Consider the following 18,326-nt stretch of genomic DNA (forward strand, 5'->3'; position numbering starts at 1 on the left):
GAAATGACAGAATAGTGGTTCTTAAGCTTTTGAAGCAGAAGAATTACCTGGGAGCTTATTTAATGCAGGTTTTAGGCTCTGCCCTATGGACACAGAAACTGAGTAAGATTCAGGTTTGGGTCTAGGAATCTGTATTTTTTTTTAAGTCACATCCCAAATGATGTCGATGCATGTGGGGCACTGATCACACTTTGAGAGGCAGTGCTGTGGACTTAGGGACTTCCGAGAGTGTACAAAGAACAAAAGGTGACTGAAAAATGGCTATTTAAGGACCCAAGGAAGAGAATCTGCCCACAGGAGCTCCAACATTTGCCACAAGCTTCTGCATGTCCTGGCATCAAAGTCCTCACCTTCTTGGAGCTTCTGTTCTAAAGTGAAAGAATACATGCACAGTAATTAAAAGGTTTTAAATGGAGCCATGGAGAAAATAAAGCAGAAGAGGGCTAGAAAGTGATGAGGTTTGGGGAAGTGAAGGGAGCAAAAGAAAGTGGGAGGGATAGTATGGGAAGCACTTTTTTTTTAAGTTTATTTATTGATTTTTGAGAGTGGGGGAGGGGTAGAGAGAGAGAGAGGGAGAGACTCCCACGCAGGTTCCGTGCTGCTAGCCCAGATCCCAAGGTGGGGCTCCATCCCAAAAACCATGAGATCATGACCTGAGCTGAAATCAAGAGTTAAGAGTGGGACAGCCAAACAACCGAGCCCCTGACTTGCTTTCTGGAAAGGTCGCTCTGCCTGCTATGAACTGTAAAAAGCGGGTGGGGCAGTGAAAGCCAGCGAGGAAGCTACTGAGGGGGTCCAGGTGATGGTTGCGGCAGTTGGGACACGGATGGTGGCAGCGGAGATGGTAAGAAGGTGGGAAACCTGACATATGTTTCGAAGGTAGAATGACATAACTTGCTGATGAGATACGAGGGAAATTTCCAGATTTGGGGGTTTTGTTTGTTGGTAGAAGGAACAATTGAACATTTAAGAGATCAAGATGACAGTATGAAAACAAAGGGGGAGGGGGCTCCAGGGCTCATCGGTTTGGGTATTCCTAATGCCTTGAACCACGATGACACACAGTAAGATCTTAACAAGTATTTCTTGAATGAATTTTACTGAAGGACTCAACATTGCAGAATATCTAAGAAGGTGAGGACTAGAGAAAGCCATTAGATGGTAGAATTAAGAGGTTGCTGGGAGGAAGGGTGGAGGATGGGGGTATTAGCCAAGGGAGAGACACAGAAGAGGTTGCAGGGTGAGGGCCAGGAGATAATCGCATATGGCGGCAATGAGGGAGGTCAGCAATGGAGAATGGACCTGGCTAGGGCTGAGCCAATACAGATGACAGGAAGGAGGGGCTTGGGCCTTGGGTGGTACCAAGACACTTGAATAACGACACCTGAAAGAAGTCCTGTAACTATGTGCTAAGTGATTCTTTTTCAATCTCTTATAGGGACGTGTGTGAGTGTGTGCAGATGAGTGTTTGTGCTTACACAATTGTGGGGGGGGGTGCGGATCCACAATGGGAGTGTCTGTTAAGAGGAAAGCATGTTTCTATCTTCATGGATATATATTTGCGCCAGCAAATTGCAGTTGCTTACACAACTTTCTCCCCCTCCTCTCTTCCCTCTCTTCTTCCTTTTCGCCTTCCTTTCTCCCATTCTTTGATGCAGACTTTTAAAGACTTTGAATCAAGGAGCTAAGATGCTCCTTTGAAAAAAGATTCTAATTTAAATATCCTGGTAATCAAGAAGGGAATAAAGGAATTCTGACCAATGTCATACCTTAACAGATGAGGGTGGATGTTATCTTTCCAACTTGTGATGTAAAGTGTTTTTCCAAAGAGCCTGCAGCTGCTTTCTGACTGATACGTTGGTGGACTGCCTTCTTACGAATGCGTTTCTAGGTGGACTTGAGCCTTGTGTTCCCTCCCATCTGCACCCCCTTTGAACTATTTTGGTCAGAAAATATGGTTATGAAAGGCTTGCGCCATTCCAACCAACAGCATCCATTATCACTTGATGGATGGAATCCTAAAGAAGTAGTTCAATATGTGTAACATTTAATCTTTTTCAAAGTGGCCCATGAAATTAGTTTTAAGCATCTCATAAAACAGGGCCATATTCCAAGTTTGTGTTGCTATTAGATTATCTTTAAATAAAATATCATAAAGACATTTTATCTTGACATAACAAACTGCCTTCCGCCCATATTTTAATACAATTTCCTGAATTTCAGTACATGCCATAACTAATAGAGTAATAACTTCTAAACGGTCAATCTGCCTATTTTATGCAGACTTGCGATAGCATGGCTAATACCACGCCTCAGTAGTGCCCCACCTGTTTTTAATGACCTTGAGCCAACTAGCTATGATCCTCCTTTGGAAAGAAGTTCTAATTCAAATAGCCTGTTCATCAAGAAGGGCATATTTACATTGAATTTAGAAAGTTCTTACCAACCTTCAAGTCAGCAGTTCTTGACTGCAGACACGGAGCCTTGGAGGAGTTCGGAAATGCATAAACACTTCTGGTTGTCACGGTGACTGGGAGATGCTATTGGCCCCAGTCACCTCAGATCTGTCAAAGGCAGTTTGAAACCGGGCAGTTTCAGGTGCACAGGATATTTTTGTGTGTCATTCCCTCTTCCTGCAATGTTCTGCCCTATCCCTGTGTCACTTGTGTGTGTGTATTACGCAACCATTATCACTACCTAGTTCCAGAATATTTTCATCACCCCAAGAGGAACCCCTGTACCCATTAAGGAAACTCCCCATTTCTATCACCAACCCCATCCCCTGGAAACCATTAAACTTTCTGTCTTGATAGATCTGCCTATGATAAATATGTCATATGGGTGGAATCACGTGATCTGTTGCCTTTGTGTCTGGCTTCATTCATTTGGCACGATGTTTTCAAGGTTCATCCCTGTTTTAGGATATGCCAGCCCATCATTTCATTTTGTGGGTAAATAATATTCCACCGTATGGATACACGATATTCCGTTTACCCAGTCATCTGTGGATGGACACTTGTGTTGTTTCTACCTTTCGGTCTTGCAAATAGTGCTAGTACGAATATTTGTTTACAAGTTTTTGTTTGCACTGGTTATCAGTTTGGGGGGTTATATACCCAGGGGTGGAATTGCTGAACCATATGGTAATTTTATGTTTATCAGTCAATTGGGCATCTTTTAAGAAATCCACTCTGAAGTTTTTGGGGGTCTGTTTTTCCCCATCCACCCAAGTCAACCTACCCTCCCTGTATTACCACTGCTTACAATGTACACATCTCTTCTGGCACCTGAACTTGAGTTTAATGATCTTCTGTTTCCTGCTTCCTGTTGGTAGATTATAAACTTCTTCAGGGCAGAACCCAAGCCTTAGTTTTCTTTGTATTGCTTACTGCAACTCCATTTGTCTTTAGTGAATTGTAAGCTCTCAATCTCTGCTGAGAAAATGACTGTTCTGGGTGCAGAGAAAACTTAGCTTCAAAGGGGCTGACTTTTCATTTGGAGAACCGAGAACTTCAGATGCGACAATGTGGTACTTGCTGTTTTTAACTGTATAGGTGCTTGGGCTGTGCTGGCACACCCAGGTTGCTATTATATTTATTTAGGCAAAGAAAGAGAGGGCGTATGCGTGTATATGTGTGGGCAAGAGGAGTTTTTTTTTTTTTTTGATGCTGCAGCTTTTTGACAGTTAACCTACATTTGCAAAATCTGTCTACCAGCCAAGTGACCTCAACCAATGTAGGAGGAACTTCTCAGAACTTCATCTTTGAACAAGCCTGAGTTGCGGGTCTCCTCTCCTGCTATGCCGATATCTGAAAATGCTGCATTTTATAAGCCATAGGTCTGTCTAGAGCTACTAGCATTTTTGGCAATCTTGCAAAATCACAAGGTTTTAATAAAATTGCTTTCAAAGTAGCTTTACTTAATGGGTCATAGGACAAAATGTTGAATTAACACAAAGAATTTCTTAATGGAGTGAAAACAAATGGTGGGGGGGCGGGGGGGAGCGGCTTCTCATGTGAGCTTCCTGTAATTGGAACCACCAATCAGAGGTGTTGCATGAGGGCTCCCTAATGGAATTCTTTTTGTCTCTGAATCAGCATACCACGTTAAATGCTGGAAAAGAGTTGACTTTCCAAGTGCAAAAGCACGGAGGGTCAGACAGAGAAGTATAAGGCATGGCTTCTCCTTACTAAGAACTTATAACCTAGCCAGAGAGGTGAGAAATAGACATGTAAAAGATAATTATCGGGGTGTCTGGGTGGCTCAGTCGGTTGCACGTCCGACTTTGGCTCAGGTCATGATCTCACGGTCTGTGAGTTCGAGCCCCACGTTGGGCTCTGTGCTGACAGCTCAGAGCCTGGAGCCTGCTTCGGATTCTGTGTCTCCCTCTGTCTCTCTGACCCTCTCCCGTTCGTGCTCTGTCTCTCTCTGTCTCAAAAATAAACATTAAAAAAAAATTTTTTTTTAAGATAATTATCAATGTAGGTCACATGTGAGAGCTAAAGGAGTAGTATAAACACTCGGCAATATTAGGTGAGGCAGGGGGCTAAGAAAAGATGCTACTTGAGCAGTCCATGAAGTGTGAAGAAGTACTTAAGATAGGCAGAGAGGCTGTGTGTTCCAAGTGAAGAACATGGTGAATGTCAAGAGCGTGCCATGGTCAAGGACCATTGAGCAAATTAGTCTAAATGGAGCAGGATATTCAGGTAAGGGACTAAGGGGGTACAGGAATGGCACGGGCAAATTGGGAATCAGATTGAAAAGAGCACTGAAAACAAAAATCAGTTTAGACTTTATCCTGGAGGGACTGAGAAGCAGTTGGGGCTTCTGAGCAGGAGGGTGACACTTTGACAGTTATATTTACAGAACAGTAATCTAACAAGATTTTATAGACTAGCTTAAAGGGAGAAAATAATGGGAAAGAAACAAGTCAAGAGACTGTTGAAATAGTCCAGCCCAGACCGAGAAGCTGGACTAGAGCAGTGGCCATGGGGATACAAAGAAGGGTGAGAGAAGGAGGTGGGTTCATACATAAAAGAGGGTTTTCGTTAATTTTAGACAGACATCAAAAAGTATTCATTTTATGTTGAATTTATCCATCCGTACTTCATAGCTTCCACACACTGCTCCGTTGGAAACGAGCACCTCCTTAGCTGATGAAGGAGATCAGAATATGACACCCCAAAATATGCCACTTTGGCTTAAGGATTATTTTGAGCACAAGGCGATTAAAAACCAGCAGACACAGGAGGAATTCTCTGCCCTCCCCCTTACTGCCTAAAAGGAAGGCATAAATTTTTCTTTGTAAAGGTAGCACAAATTTCCATTTGTAAAGGTGTCTCCCTTTCTAGCACCAGGAAGAGGAGAATACTTTTAATCACTGGAGATGACACTTATCACTGGAGACAGCACTAACTTCAGTCTGCGTAACAAACGTTTTTGAACAAACATCTACCGTGAATTTCCTGGTTACCTTCCCACAAGTTACTGTCCCTAGAAGCCCAAACCGCCCTCCTTCTTTCCTCTGTCTAGTCACTTCTCCACTATCATTCTTTGTTAAAGTGATATATAAACCCCTGGGTCTAAACCCCTTTTTGGATTTTCACTTCTTTTCCAATATAAAATCTAATATAAAGACTAAATAAACCGTTCTCCTGTTAATCTATCTTTTGTCAGTTTAATCTGCAAGATCTGGGAGCTGAACCTAAGACAGTAGAAGAAACTTTCCCTCCCCTACGCTGACCATTCAACAATGCTCTCAAGCAACTGACCAATAATCACAATCATGTGACCTCTTTTATTTATACTCTGATGCCAAATCTCATCCTAAGTGCTGCCTGACTATCTGAATACATTTCTCTAGTAAATTCACTGGAGTGTGAGCTCCAAGTGGGCAGGGATTTCTGTTCTGTTCACTGCTCTATTTCAAGAGCCTAGAATAGGGCCTGGTACACAGCATGTACAGTGAATGCTATAAGTATTTCACACTTTCTCCTCTTTCCAAAGACCTTGAACCCTTTCACTGCAGTCCACCCTCAGCTACTTAGTTGACTGAGAAAATAAAATGAGTCTGAGAAGACTATCCACACTCACCCGCAGCAAAAGCAACCACCCCCTTGCAAACTTACCCATATTTGCTCCTTTTCACTTATCACAAAGAACAATTTCTCCCAGCTCCTATCCAAGGCTGACTCTTCTGAGTGTACGTGGCATCCTAGCCCCTGCTGCATACTCAAGACTTTGCTCTTGCAGTTGGCTCTTCTCTCTCCTGCATCACCAGTTTTTCCTCTCAACTGGATACTTCCCATCAGCATTCAATTGGTTTAGGAGGAAGCTCTGAGGCAGAAAAGCAAAGAGATGCTTTGGCATGTGCTTGGGTGCTGGCAGCCTGCATAGCACCGTCCAATAAAGCTGTCTTTAGGTGGCCTGCAGGCACCCAAAGCATCTGCTGAAGGAGCTGACTACACTTTTTCTAACGCATAATTTTGTATCTGAGAATTAGTAGGTGTTCAATAAATATTCACTGAAGGATGGATAAGATCTCCCATCGTAAATTATCCTTCTTTTTGGCTATAATCCTGCCAACTACCACCCCATTCCTCTTCCTCTTATTTATTTTAAATTTGTTTTATGTTTATTTTTGAGAGACAGAGAGACAGAGCATGAGTGGGGGAGGGGCAGAAAGAGAGGGAGACACAGAATCAAAAGCAGGCCCCAGTCTCTGAGCTGTCAGCACAGAGCCCAACATGGGGCTTGGACTCATGAATTGGGAGAGCATGACCTGAACTGAAGTCGGAGGCTTAACCAACTGAGCCACCCAGGTGCCCCATTCATTCCTCTTCTTTCCTGACAAAATTCACAAGAGTATTGTTTATATACTTGCTGTCTCCACTTCTGACCCCTTTGTCTCTCTTGATCTCACTCCAATTGTACTTTCGTTTTTACCACTCTACTGCAATTTTGAGATCACCAATGACCTCCACTTTGCCAAATTCAGTTCTTAGACCTCATCCTACTTGACCCGTCAAGCAATCGTTTAACCCAGGGAATCATGTCTCCTTCCCTTTTCGTCATCAGCCCTTCCTTCTCAGTCACATTTGCTGGTTCTGCTGGTTCCTACCCAGCATTTAATGTTGGAATATTCCCATTTCTGCCTTCAGACATCTCTTTTCTATCAGACTCACTCCCCCACTTTATAGCTTCTTTACATTATGATGACTAAAATTCATACGCATGCCCTAAATTCAAGACTCATGTACCACCTCTTAGATTTCAATAGACATTTCTCTTTCTCTCTCTTTTTTTCCTCTAAATTTCAGGTGCACAGAAATGAATTAATCATAACCTTTGGCTGATGACACACTAATTTTTTTTTTGTCAATGCTCAGCCTTCTTTTAAAAATCTTTTATTAATTATTTTAAATAATATAATAAATATGTATGAACCCATAGCCCAATACAGAAAATAGAATGTTGACGATAATGGAAACCATACTCTATGGTCTTCCTCCGTCCTATCCCTGTATCCCCACCCCCACCTCCCACAGTTAAACCCCTCTCACCAGCTCCATCACCATGAGTGTCCCATACACCATCAGCTGTCTCCTGGACTCACACAATAGTCTTCTAACGGATCTCCCTGCTTCTTCTTTTGCATCCCACCCCCACCCCCAGCCAATCTATTCTTTTCATTGCATCTGGAGTGATTCTTCAAGATCATCTCACATAAACCCTTGCTTCATAACTTGCAATGGCTTCCCATCTCATGCAGGATAAAATCCAAAGTCCTTACAATGGATTATCAGAACTCATATGACCTGACTCTCGGTGCTGATCTGCTACCATCCTCCTCACTGTTCCTTTGGCCCAAAGTCTTGGAAGTTGCTATTCCAACTGCCCAAAATATCTTTCCCAAAATATCTTGTCACTCTCTTATTTTATTCAGGCTGCTACTCACCAGGGACTCCTCAGCTTTCATTAGGAACAGCATCCTTGTCTACTTCCTGAGTCATTTTCCAACTCCCTTATTCTGTTCATGACACCCTCCTCCCTTAACTTCTTATATGTGTATTTGTTTATTGTCCGTCTTTTCTCCATAGAATAAATGCTCCATGGAGGCAGGGCCTGGTCTTGTTCACCACTCTAATCCCACCACCTAGAGTAATATCTGACACTGGTTATAGGTTGGGGTCCCTGGGAAGCAGATTCTGAGATAGGGTTTGGTGTGCATGACTTCTATAAGGGAGTACTCTTGAGATTAGTGGCTATAAAAGGGAAGAGAAAGAAACAGAACTGGACAGAGGGAGCAGTTGGGTGATGATACCATCTTAATGAAGGCCTTAGACAAACCCATCAAGCTGGGATTGCCTTTCAGAGTGGTACCAAATTGGGGTGACAAGCCTGGGCCTTGATAAGCCCATGTAGATCAGTCATTCCTGGGGTTCCCCGAGGAAGGGGGCATGACTTTGGAGGAGGGGCTCTCTTCAGCTCAGCAATTGTGTAGTGGGCTGACAGCTGAGAGCTGCCTGCAGCACTCCCAGGAGCTGAGGAAATCATTCCTTCATTTCTGAAGGGAGATCTGGGTGGCGTATCACAATACCCACTATAGCACTCAATCAGGTAGTTCAACAAATAAACTTAATGGGATCCAAGAACAGAACAGATGGCATGAGGATCCATGACGTGTGAAAGAGGAGAGAAAGGAAAAGCAGGTCAGTGAATCCTCATGCCCAAAGTCCTCCATTTGCCTACTGTGGGGAAGGCCCTGTGGTGGTGCTCTACAGGATATAATGTTCAAAACAATGTCACCCTTGCTTTTGAGAAAGAGAATGAAACATAAGCACAAACATCCATGGTACCAAGCAGTGTATTTTAACTTCCATGTGTAGCACAAACCAGTGCTCATAGTGGGAAAAGAGGAGGAGGATAACAGGTGTAAAGATCATCACCAGTGTAACCTTACAGATGAAGGAACTAAGCTCAGAAAGGTAAAGGGACTTCCTCAAGGTCATGCAGCAGATCAGTGTCAGAAGTAAAACCTAATGATAAATACACAGCCCCCCTTCCCCTTAAATTATTGCCTAAATATTTGGCCAGAGCTCCTTATGTGATGTCTGCTTCCCCATTCTTTAATTAATAGCAATGGGGGTCACTGGCCAACCCAGTTGCTGGGTCAAGTAAGAGCTCTCACCTAACTGTTACCACTGCAAAGAAGAATGACATCACTTGAGTCAGCTCAGAGTCTTATTTTCCTGTAGCTCATGAATTTGTTGTTGGGGTAACAGGATGATTTAGAAGGCTCTAGCAGAGGTGTGATGGGAAAAAGAAAATATTCCAAGGTTGGCTGTAGTGGGAAAAAGAAAATATTCTAAGGTTGTGATTTCAGAGAGGGACAGATGGTCACTTGAAACCATGGCTTCAGCTTGAGGTTCCAACTTGGCTTTGTGTTTTCCCTCAAGTTAACCAATCTCCATTTGCCTAAGCTAACCAACCTGAATAGCAACCTCCTGATATGCTTCTAGAACAGCCTTCCCTTCCCCTCCTTATGTCATGAGGGAGACCAAAAAAACCCCTTTTGTTGAGTGTTTTCTATGTACCACGCTCTGGGTGGCCTTTTACATACTTAAGTTTATTTACATAGGTGATCAATACAGTCTCTGACCATAAGGAACTAAACATCATTTACATTAAAATAAGACAAATACATAACAAAAAGGTAACTATCCCAAGTGTTGTATAAAACTAAAAATCAAGACATTAAGAGCAATGAGAATTTAGAGAAAGCAGAAGTCACTGCTAAGGGATGGGGTCATGAAAGCCTTAAAAAAAATTATTTATTTATTTTGAGAGAGGCAGAGAGAGAGAGAACGAGGGGGTAGGGGCAGATAGAGAGGATGAGGGAACTCCAAGCAGGCTCCCCACTATCAGTGCAGAGCCCAGCATGGAGCTCAAACTCATGAATTGTGAGATCATGACCTGAGCCAAGATCAAGTGTTGGTCACTTAACCGACTGAGCCACTCAGACACCCCTGTCATGAAAATCTTTAGGAGGAAGGATGGATTTGATATGGGCCTTGAAGAATGGGCAACATTTGGGCAGGGAAAGAAAAAAGGAGACCACCTACTCAGGTGCATGAACAGATCCTAAAATGGGAATGAATCTCAACTGTGCCCATGAGACAGTGAAAAGCCATTCCTGAGGATGGGGTGGGATGATCCCCACTCCCCACACCAATAACCGAGAGGCAACTGCTTCAGTGTCAAACAAACTTGAACTCAAACCCCACTCGTGTCACAGAATAGCTAAATTAATAAGCCTGAGTCTCATTATCCTCATTTCTAAAATTGGAATAAAATACTTCATTCCTAAGTTGTCAGTTGAGGATTCAACGAAATGATAATGTGCCCAAAGTACCCAGCCCTTCATGCTGGCCATAGTGAGACCAAAAAAATAGTTAGACATCATCTAGTATGTGCAGATCAATTGAGCTCTCATGGTTAGAGCCTCCCGTGGTTTGCAAAGCACTCTCACAAACATGAACTCATCAGAGTGAACCTCCCAATAGTACTGCTGGGAAAACTAGAGTTTAGAGAAGCCTTGACTTTCTCCAGTTCCTATCTTTAGGGGCAGACAGACCTGTGCTCAGAAGCTAACTCTGCTACCTCGGCTAGCTAAGGCACCTTGGGACACTTGGGCTCTCTGAGCTTCAGCTTCTTTGCATTCTGTGGTCAACTTTTCACATCCATCTCTACATCCTTTCCTAAATATTTGATTTGATTCTTTACATGTTGAGTAGATCATACATTATAAGCTTCAAAAATTAAACAGTACAAAAGCTACAAGATGAAAAGTCTCCCTCTCACCCCTGTCCATTATCCACCCTTTGAACCACACCCAGTAAGTAACCTGTGCATTCTCCAGTAATTTGCTGTGTATCCTTCGCTGAGTCTTTACGCACATAGAAGTCAATCTAAATGCATATAAATATGTTTCTGCAACTTGCTTTATTTTTTAACAACACATCTCAGATATGTTTTCATATCACAACGTACCAGCTCCTTATTCATTTTTACAGTTGCATGGTATTCGATTATATGAATGTCCCATAATTCAACTAGTTTCCTATTGACGGGCATTTAGGTTGTTGCCATAGTCCTTTGTTATTACAAACAATACTGCTGAGAATAGCCTGTACCTAGGCCATTTTGCGAGTGAGTACATTCATAAGCTAAACTCCTAGAAGTACAATTACTGGGTCAAATAGTTTGTGCATTTGGCATTTCCATAGCTATTGCCAAGCTGCCCTCTATCAGGTTATACTTCTGCTTGCAATGTCAACATATGAGGGTGACTGTTTACCCAAACCTTGCCAACTCTTGTTGTCCTTGTTGCCAATCTGACAAGTGAAAATAGCATCTCAGTGTAGTTTTAATTTGAATTTATCTTATTAAAAAATGAGTTTAAGGGTGTATTCATAATTTTTAAAAGCTATTTGTATTCTATTTGCTTTAAATTGTATGTTCATATCCTTTGCCCCCTTTTCCATTGGGTTGTTGACCTTCTGTATTTGTAATAAGGAAATTTCTAGAAGAAAAATTTTATGTCAGAAATACAAGCCCTTCATTTGTAGTATGAGTGGCAAATAACTTTCTCAATTTGCCATTTGCCTTTTGATCTTGCTTACAGCATCAGTTGTGTGTGTGTGTGTGTGTGTGTGTGTGTGTGTGTAAGAAACCATCCCCAAACATATTGGCCTAACGTAACATTTATTTGGTCATGATGCAATGTTGTGGCCTCCACTGAGACCACTGTTCTCTGTTCCTCGAGGTGTCAGCTGGGCTCACTTAGGCTTTAAAGTCACTCGGTGGTTGATGGCCTCAATTACAAGTCTGGTGTTTGACTGACTGTCAGTAGAGATGACGGAGATCACTAGCCATCCAGTAGGCTAACCTACTCTTCTTCTCATGGTGGCCACAGGTTTCAAAAACAGCAAGAGAACAAGCACCAATGCCCACATGTTTTTCAGTGTCTGCTTGTGTCACATTTGTTATTGTCCCAATGGCCAAAGCAAGTAACATGGCTAAGGTTGGAGTCAGGGTAGGAAAGGAATAGCCAAGGGTGTGAATAAAGGGGAGACATTTGTGGCTATTTTTTGCCTACCACATTTACAGGAATTATTTGTTTTTGGGTTTGGGTTCCTTATCATGAGGTTACTATTTGTTAGTTTGTCTTTCCATGCAGTTTTTAATTTTTATATAACACAATATCATGGGTTCCGAATTTTGAGTCCTAGGTAGAAAGCTCCTCCCCAGTTGAAGGTTATAAAGGTCATTCCTATTTTATTCTTTTATGGCTTCATTGCTTACATTTGAGCTTTGATTCATTGGGAATTTATCCTGTGTTCACTCCACATTTATATTCTTGACGAACAAACAGTCCTCCTCTGTTTGGGAAGGTTGTTGCACCAGTCAGGATAGGCAAAGTTATACCCAATTACAAAAAAATCCTAATGGTAGTGGCTTTTAACAAGAAAAATCTACTTCATGCTACATGCCCATCAAGGTTTGGCATAAGCTCTGCCCCGCATCAACTTTACTCTGGTGCCCAGACTGATGAACCATCCTCCATCTAGATCGTTGCCAGTCATGCACAGGAGAGAGGCCGTGACCAAGCACAGACTGCCTTTCAGCTTCCTCTCAGAAGTGACATATGTCCCCTCCACCCTCATTTCATTGGCAAAGCAAGCCGCACAACCCATCTTGATGCCAATGGGATTCTCCCCCGAGGAGGGACAGCAAATATTTGGGAACATTTCAGTCTTTCATAACTGTCCCTCTTGCCAATGTGCAGATTTGCAAAGAAATGCACGTGGAGCCTGAGGCAGGCTGGGAACTTCATCTCACCAGCTAGCTCAGGAACATGACTGCTAGCCTGTGGTTCTACCTGCCAGGGGCAAATGAGGCCCACCCCAACATTTCTTCCCCAGATCTTACATCCTGCTCAGACTAGAGGGCACACATATAATCCAGAGCAGCAAAGGACAGAACGGGAGAAATAGGTGGCCTCACCTATGGGACTGTTGAATTATGTCTCCCTCAAAAGACATATCGGAATACTAACCCTCACCCCCAGTGCCTCAGAATGTTACTTTATTCAGAGATGGTGTCTGTACAGAGACACGCAAGTTAAAATGAAGTCGTTAGGATGAGTCCTGATCCAATGTGACTGGTACCCTTACAAAAAGGGGATATTTGGACATGGACACGTGCCAAGGGAAGATGAGGTGAACACACAAGGAAAAGACAGCCATCCACCAGCCAAGGAGGGAAGCCTGGAACAGACCCTTCCTTCAGAGCCCACAAAAGGAACCGAGTCTGCCAACACCTTGGTGTCAGACTTCCAGCCTCCAGACCTGTAAGACGATAAGTGTCTGCTGCACAAGGCACCCAGGTCTTGGTTATGGCAGCCCTAGCAAACGAATACAGGGAACGTCTCCAACGGCTTGATGGGGGCGTCCTGGATGCTCTTTGGAAAGGGCTTCTGGTGCCACACCAGAATAGCAGGAAAGAAATCTGTGATCAACTAGCAAGGTCTTCCATGAATGTGACGTGGGGAGCAGCATTGAATTTGGAGTCAGCTGCCCAGGAAGGGCTCCTGCACACTGTGACTTTGCAATGAAAACAGGGGCTTTGCTGAAACAATGAGGGAGGGAGAACGGAGAATAGCATGGCATCTGCGAGGATATTGGTCCCTGGCCTACTCAAAAGCCATCCGCCCGTTAACTAATAAGACAGCACTAGCAACTAGCAAGAGAAAGTCAAAGTCTCAGACAAAATGATAGCCCCTTAATATTTTACCAGACATCAGCATCCCCTTCAATGACTCTTTTTGAAGTTTGCTATATTAAGACCACAATGTCTGCTCTTCTCAGCCCTGCTGAGTATTATGAAATCTCTCCACCTCCAGCAGAAGTGATTCCAAAACCCTACTAGCCGCGACGTATTTCTCAGAGCAGGTGTCAGAGTGTGCGAGGGCATTAGAGGAAGCCTGAAATATGCATGAAGAGGTCCAGAGGCTTGGGGATAGTGGTTGCTTTTGGCAGCTGAGGGCCCCTCTTTGTTTCCTCCCTGAAGGCAGATTCACCAACAACAAACTGTTGTATTTTTTTTTAATTGTTTTTAACGTTTTTATTTATTTTTTTTGAGACAGAGAGAGACAGAGCATGAACGGGGGAGGGTCAGAGAGAGAGAGGGAGGCACAGAATCTGAAACAGGCTCCAGGCTCTGAGCTGTCAGCACAGAGCCCCACGCGGGCCTTGAACTCACGTACCGCGAGATCATGACCTGAGCCGAAGTCGGATGCTTAACCGACTGAGCCACCCAGGCGCCCCAACAAACTGTTGTATTTTGAACCTGAGGCATTAGTGTGCATGCATGTGCGTGTGTATGCGTAACATGTCTTAGTACACTGGGTGCTCCCTGGAACACCATCCCAATTTGGAAGCAAGACAGCACTCTTGCCATTGATGGCAGGGTTGACTCAGCAGGCCCCAGCAGTGGTAACATGGTGAGATGGCATCTGAAGTGACTTCAGAGGCAGTGATCTCCAGAAAGAAACATGATGCAGAATAAGACAAAAGAAGAGGGGCGCCTGAGTGGCTCGGTTGGTTAAGTGTCAGACTTTGGCTCAGGTCATGATCTCATGGTTCGTGAGTTCGAGCTCCGAGTTGGGCTCCGTGCTGACAGCACAGAACCTGCTTGGGATTCTCTCTCTCCCCCTCTCTCTCTCTGTCCTCCCCCATCTGTGCCTTTTCTCTCTCTCAAATAAATAAACTTAAGAATTTTTAAAAATATGTAGAAAAGACAAAAGAAGAGTGTATCTATTGCTTATGTAACAAGCCACCCCCAAAACTGTGGCTTAAAACAACCAGCATTTTATTTGTTCATGATTATGTGGGTCAGTAATTTGGGCTGGGCTCAGCTGGGTGATTCTTCTATTCACCCAAGGTCATTCACATGGCTGCAGCCAGCTGGTGGGTCACCTGAGGGCCAGCTGACCTAAGGGATCTCAGCTGGCTTGGCTCTTCTCTGTTACACAGGCTTTATCACAAGGTGGCAGAGGAGTCCTCGGCAGCCCAAGTTCATTAGCATTTTTCAGGCCTCTGCTTACATCACCCCTGCTAATGTCCCAGTGGCCACACCCAGAGCCAATGTGGGAGGGGATTGCACAAAGGCTTAGATACAAGAAGCCATGATCCCTTGGGGGCCTTTCAGCATGAGAATCTTCCACAGTTCACTTTTCTGAGAATTTTGTAAAAGTCGATGAGATTCTCAAAGGTAAAACTTGCAGACCACTGGAACTCCTGCCTTAGAACGTAGTGAAATCTTTGTTACTTTCATTACTATGATCCCATCTATACACACAGGCAAGTAAGCTTGGGGAAACTCAAATTGTGGGTCTTGGATAAATCCATTAATCTCTGAGACTCGGTTTCCCATCTGTAAAACTCACCCCATAGGCATCATCAGGGAAATACAAACCAAAGCCACGCTGAGATACCACCTCACACAGGTCAGAATGGCTAAAATGAACAAATCAGGAGACTATAGATGCTGGAGAGGATGTGGAGAAACAGGAACCCTCTTGCACTGCTGGTGGGAATGCAAACTGGTGCAGCCACTCTGGAATCAGTGTGGAGGCTCCTCAAAACATTAAAAATAGAAATACCCTACGACCCAGCAATAGCACTGGTAGGAATTTATCCAAAGGATACAGGAGTGCTGACGCATAGGGGCACTTGTACCCCAATGTTTATAGCAGCACTTTCAACAATAGCCAAATTCTGGAAAGAGCCTAAATGTCCATCAACTGATGAATGGATAAAGAAGATGTGGTTTATATATACAATGGAATACTACTTGGCAACGAGAAAGAATGAAATCTAGCCATTTGCAGCAACGTGGGTGGAACTGGAGGGTATTATGCTGGGTGAAGTAAGTCAGTCAGTCAGAGAAGGACAGATATCATGTTTTTGCTCATATGTGGAAATTGAGAAACTGAACAGAAGACCATGGGGGAAGGGAAGGGGAAAAAATAGTTACAAACAGAGAGGGAGGGAGACAAATCACAAGAGACTCTTAAATACAGAGAACAAACTAAGGGTGGGTGGGGGCTGGGGGAGAGGAGAAAGTGGGTGATGGGCATTGAGGAAGGCACCTGTTGGGATGAGCACTGGGTGTTGTATGTAAGCCAATTTGACAATGAATTATATTGTAAATAAATAAATAAACAAACAAGTACATCAGTCCTAGGGATATAATGTAAAAAACAAAAACAAAAAAACTCACCCCATAGGGTTATGGTAAGGATCGCTCAGGGACTTTTGAGAAGTGCAAAGCCCTCAATGGGTGTTCTTCTATCAGCCAGGAGATGCCATGAGGGAAATTTTAATCTGGTACACAGGAAAATGTGCAGATACTCAATGAGAAAAGAGAGTTCTGGGAGACTGAGCTGTGTAGAGAATTTTTTTAAAAAATTCATGAGATGACCTTTCGGTTCGAGGGACGTTAAGTTCGTCTTGGTCTCTCTGTCTCTCTCCCCAAGAGTGACAAGGAGAAAACAGATTTTGTCTTTGTTTCACACATCTGTTTTCCTCTTGTGCTAATTCTAAATGGTTCCTCTAACTCAAACGCAACGTGTTCCCTCCTGCTCCGAACAGCGTTGATCCAGCTTGCAAGACATCTCCTCCAGAAAGTGTTTGTGGCTCATGCCCCAAGTCGATCCCTGCTCAGCCAGCCATCAGATAATAGTACCACGTCCTTTTTATGTGTCTGGCACGGTGCTAGGACCTGGTGACACAAAGATGAATGAGGCACACTTTTTATCCTCTCGCTGCTCACAGACTGGTGATGAGATAGATGCATAAACAGGACACAGCACTATCATTGTGTGCTGTGAAAGAAAAATGTGTATTTTTTTCAACGAGCACGTAACGATCCCTTCCCCTATGCGTGCCTTCTGCTGGCGTGAAATACAAAATGAATTAAGATGCCTTTCCTGGTTTTGAGGGGTGTCTAGAGCAGGAGTCAGACAAGTCAACGGTCACAATCCAGGAACACAGAAGCAAGCGTGAGGTTCACACGGGAGCCCAGAGTACAGCACCTGCCAGATTGAAGCATTCGGGGAATGTTTCCCATAGGATGTATATCAAACAAGAAGAAGCAGGGGTTGGATTCCAGGCAGACAGTGCAGCGTGTACAAAGGCAGAGTGGCTTGGGGGAGTGTGGCATTTTGGAGAAACCCAAGCTGCTCAGCATGCCTGGTACACAGAGTGAGGTTGGGGGGGGGGGGGAATGTGAGAGCAAAGCAGCAAAGTCTGGAGGGGTGGCAGAGGCCAGACCACAGGCCCTGGGGAACCGCTGATCATTTCAACCCGGGAAGTGGTCTGGTTGGATTTGCAACTTAGAAAGATCGTTGTAGCCGAGGTGGGTAGATCAGCACATATACGGGCAGTCGGGGGGCAGGACAGGGACACAAGAGACTGTTTAAAATTCCCTTCAAATGGGAAATTCTGAGGGACTGAATCTGGGTAATACTACTGGGGGACAGAGAGAAGGGGGTGGATTTGGGAGCCAGAAAGAAATGTCATGGGCTGAATTGTGTCCTCCCGTAAAAAAATTCATGTGTGAAGTTCTGGTACCTCAGAATGTGACTGTGTTTAGACAGAAGGCTTTTGTTGTTGTTGTTGTTGTTGTTGTTGTTCTTGTTGTTGTTGTTTGAGAGAGAGTGCGATCACACGTGTACAAACAGGGGAAGGGCGGAGGGAGAGAGAGGGAGAGAGAGAGAGAGAGAGAGAGAATCTTAAGCAGGCTCCATGCTCAGCACGGGGCCTGACACGGGGCTCGCTCTCTGGAACCGTGAGATCATGACCTGAGCCAGAATCAAGAGTTGGACACTCAACCAACTGAGGCACCCAGGTGCCCCGAGAAGGTCTTTAAAGATACGATTAAGTTAAAGGTCATTAGGAGGAGCTCTACTCCTGTATGATTGTTGTGCTTATGAGACCGGGACACAGAGACACATAGGAAGAAGACCATGTGAAGGCACAGGGAGAAGACAGCCATCCACAAACCAAGGAGAGAAGCCTCAGAAGAAACCAGTCCTGCTGATACAGTGTCTTAGACTTCCAGCATCCAGAATCACGTGAGAATAAATTTCTGTTAAGCCACCCCATCTATAGTACTTCACTGTGGCAACCTGAGCAAACAAATACAAGGAGGAAGAATCAGGAGATCTGGGGGTTATGTGGCAGGAGGGGCTGAAGGAA

Source organism: Prionailurus viverrinus, chromosome C1 (assembly GCF_022837055.1).
Source record: "Prionailurus viverrinus isolate Anna chromosome C1, UM_Priviv_1.0, whole genome shotgun sequence".
NCBI lineage: Eukaryota > Metazoa > Chordata > Mammalia > Carnivora > Felidae > Prionailurus > Prionailurus viverrinus.